The following is a 4,359-nucleotide window of genomic DNA, read 5'->3' on the forward strand; positions in this document are numbered from 1 at the left end:
ACATAGTAGTTTATTTTATTAGAATTATATTAACTAAATCTTTTTTCCTTCAACAAAACATTGATTAAAATAACTAAAATAGTTTTCTTTTGATAATGAAATTTATGCTTGCACAAAACAACTACGTGTTTTAAGGCGACTAAATATTTTGTTGAATTGTGACAAAAAATGATCATTGTTAGTGTTCTGTCCTGCATATTTTTTATTTAATGAAACGTTGAAGGTATTTTGCCACGAGATATGATTTGATTCTTACTGTAGACTAAATTGTTACAGTAATATAGAGAGGTTTTATACCGATTGACAATTTTAGTATGATTATTTATACTATAAGAAGATAGATAAAAAAAGATTTAATCCTTTTATGATATGAGAGTTGATTTATTCGTGATTTTAATGGAGTTCCCTCAAAACCTTTTCTGATATTGAGAGTTTAAGAGAAAGAGAAAGAAAAAAAGAATTGAAAGACCTTTACTATTAATTAGAGCTGTTGTGGAATATGGAAGGGGAGTCATGTAGGATGACTGTGAAGGCTCAGAGAGTTTTCGCTAACCTGGGTTTCCAAACTGCGCTTCTTTTCTGAGTGGTATAGAAGAGAATTATTTTTAAGGAAATATATATTCAGGAAGATGGCTCGTAGATTTTAATAATTTAAATTTAAAAATAAATTTTTGAATTGTGATTTTAAATTTTGTAATGTACCGATTTTCTTTCGCGCGGATTAGCTCGTCGGAGCGGTGCGAGAGAAACGGCTCGAACGGGAGGAGAGGAAAGAGTCGTGTTTATAAATGACGAGTCGGCGGTGTGTGCGATATAATCTACGTGTATTTATTAACTAAACTTTTACGGAACCGAAAGAATATAGTGGTTCGGTGCGCGCGGACGGACAAGGTACATGAATTTAGAACGGCGCGGGGACGGACGGATCTTTTGAAAACGCGGCTATTTACATGTTTATATATACATACGGTTCGCGAGGTGTTGCCAGGTGACGGAACGCGAGTGACGACTAAATGCGGGCGCGGCTTTCCCGGGTATATCGATACGTAATGGCCGGAGCTCCGCGTCGCGATGTGGCGATGCGCGAATTGGCAGGGCGATCGCGGCCGCGTGCATGCCGATGACGATGGCGGCTGGGATTCCACGAAACGCGCCGAGTACCTTGGCCGAAACCCCGTAACGGCGATTCCGTTTGCTTGCGTTCCGTGGAGGAGCGGAGATAACCGCGACTCGAGAGCTGGTCGGGGGTCCTCCCCTCGCCAAGGACCTTGACGAGAGTTGGACGCGCGGGCTCGCGAAAATGCGGAGGAGGAAGGAGCGGTGCGAGAATTGCGGAGTACCTCCGCCGTAGCCAAGCAAACTTCGATCACTTTTATTCTCTGAGGTGTCAGGCGCAGCGGATCAGCGGGTGATGCTGGCTGACGGAGAACAGGTGCCTCTATCGGAGCACGCGGCCCTATATACAGGGTGTCCCAGACCAATGTATAAAGATTACTACGATGAGGTAGAAGGGATCGAGATAAATCAAAAAGTCTAATAACAGTTTGCGATATTTGCAATAATTTTTGTGTAATAAAATATTAAAGTCAGCCGAATAAGAGCGCGCGGAGAGGCAAACGGTTGGTGGCCTGAACCGTCTCGACGCGGTACGGTGCCAAGCTATCCTTTCCCTTGCCGCGCGCCACTTACCGTCGCCTACAATCGGGCCGTAGTGGGCGGTCCTACGGCTCAGACGAGCGACCGCTTGTCTCTCCGCACGCTCTTATTCGGCTGAACTTAATATTTTATTACTCAAAAATTATTGCAAATATCGCAAAATGGTATTAGACTTTTTCATTTATCTCAATCCCTTCTACCTCATCATGATAATCTTTATACATTGGTCTGGGACACCCTGTATACCCGGCGACTCCGTTTGTCTCCGTCATTTTCGGCGCTTGACGGCGGGGTCGCCGGAGTGGGACGAACGCGCGCTCCTTCGTGTGCGCGTGCGCGCCGACTTGGTGCGCGCGATGGCTTGATACGGTTTTTATCGCGCGCAGCTTATGTTATCTTTTATAATTGGGTGCCCGAGGGCCCCGAGGCACCCCCGGTTATAGCCCGGCGCGGCTCTTTCTCCGGCTGTCGGCGGCCGAGAACGATGCATATCATTTTTTGGGGGTGTGCATCGTTACAATTAAAAAAAAATAAATTACAAGAGATCATTTTTAGAGAAATAAGTTTGAAGGAATTAAATTACGAGAAAAATAATTTTTAGATAAATATAATTTAGAGAGAATACTTCTGAGAGGAATGAATTTCGGCAACAGCTATGTATATTCTAAAAATTAACTTTCAAGAAAATAAATTTCTATTTTAGGTAGGTTTCGGTGAAACCCCATGATTTTAACTAATTGTAAGATTTAGCCCGATTATCTCACTAATCTACAAGTTGATGAGTCGCCTATGGTAGGCATCTTAGCGATTATTAGATAAGGTAAAAATTATATTACATTCTTTTAGATGTAAATATAACGTATTGTTTGCTTATAATTCATAATAAATATTATATTGTTGTGTTTTTACAAAATATAACTCTTACACTGACAAAAGAGTAGTTGGCTGTATTTGTAACTACAGCTATATAATTGAATGTTAAAGTAAATATGGTTAGAAGTTCCATTTTTATATTATTGCTATTACTTAGGTAGTAACAATAAAACACAATGTGTTGAATTACCAAAAAAATTGTGGAACACATTGTATGCTATTTGTAGAATATTTGCACATTTGAAATCTAGATTGAAAGTAGTTATTAGTATAGATTGCATGTGAAGTAGGAAGAATTACTAAGAACGTAGAGTAATTAAAAGATGTAAGCTTAATGTATTTGGTTGCTAAGAGATTTAATTGCTAAGTAACAAATTCTTTCTTTTGCATGCGTATTTCTGTTGTTAAACTTTTATAATCCTTCACTACGTAATTGACTCTTGTTGTGTTAACACGCTTTATAAAACGCTGTCAAAATTGTTCCAATAAATTTGTTGGATTGAGTACAAATCTACTAATTTTTAATTGAAAAAGCTAACATTGGTTATGGGCTCAGTAAGTGCCAGAAAATAAATTAGTGGATAACAGCGTGAAAAATAAGAAGTTTGTGTCAGTGCCAATCTGGATATTGGATATTTGTAAGAAGAGATTGAAAGAGATTAAGAGATCGAGATGGCAGAATCACACGGTCATGTTTCCATCATTAAGCTAAAGGGAAGAGAAAACTATTCGACGTGGAAGATAGCAATAGAGAATTTACTTCAGTTAGATGGACTGTGGAAAGCGGTTCTTAGAACGGAGACCAATGAAGATAAGATTATAAAAGCGAAAGCAAAGATAATTCTCAGTGTGGAATAGTCAATTTATATTTCGAAAGCAAATACTGCGCAAGAAGGAAAAATCTCCAAACAGCATTCGAGGATACTGGATTGACGAGAAAGGTTCTCTCTTAAAGAAAATAATTACAACAAAATTAGAGACTTCTGGTTCAATGGACAAATATGTGTCGGAAATTACGTCAACGGCTCAACAACTAACATCAATCGGATTTCAAATTAATGAAGAAGGGCTTGGGACTATCTTATTGGCCGGATTACCAGAAAGATATCAGTCTATGATAATGGCATTGGAGAGCTCCGGTATTTAAATAAGTGGAGATTCAATAAAGACCAAACTTCTACAAAAAACAATTTGTCAGAAGTCAATAAATACAGACGGAGAATTGGCGTATTACACAAAACGTCATTTTCATGGAGCTAAACAGCAATTTAAACCGAAGAAATTTACATGTTAGTCCTGTGGTAAAACCGGACATGCAGCTAATAACTGTATGGAGAAGAAGAAGGAAGAAAAGAATGAAAAGAAGCTAAATGTTCTAGAGAAGAAGAAGGGAGAGATGAACTCCAAGGTGGCGTTCCTGGCAACACTGGCAACAGTGACAGCTTTTCTTTCCGACCGAGGATCAATAAGAAGAGGATCGTGGATCGTAGATTCAGCAGCATCAGTTCACATGTCGCCCACGGAGGAGCTGTTCGAGTCAATGACACCTTTAACCAATGCCGAGGTAGTAGTAGCAGATGACATGCGTTTGAGCGTCAAGGGAAAAGGTACGATAAATATAGCGCTAGATGTAAATGGGCGAACCAGCATTATATCGATAAGTGACATCCTTTTTGTACCAGATTTAAAAGTAAATCTACTATCTGTTAGAAAAATCACAGAAAAGAATTTTATTGTAAAATTTAATAAAGATATGTGCGAAATAATAGATAAACATAATAATGTAGTTGCGATTGCGAAAGCTAAAAATAATATTTATGAACTAGTACA

The sequence above is a fragment of the Solenopsis invicta genome, chromosome 14, assembly GCF_016802725.1.
Source record: "Solenopsis invicta isolate M01_SB chromosome 14, UNIL_Sinv_3.0, whole genome shotgun sequence".
Classification (NCBI taxonomy): domain Eukaryota; kingdom Metazoa; phylum Arthropoda; class Insecta; order Hymenoptera; family Formicidae; genus Solenopsis; species Solenopsis invicta.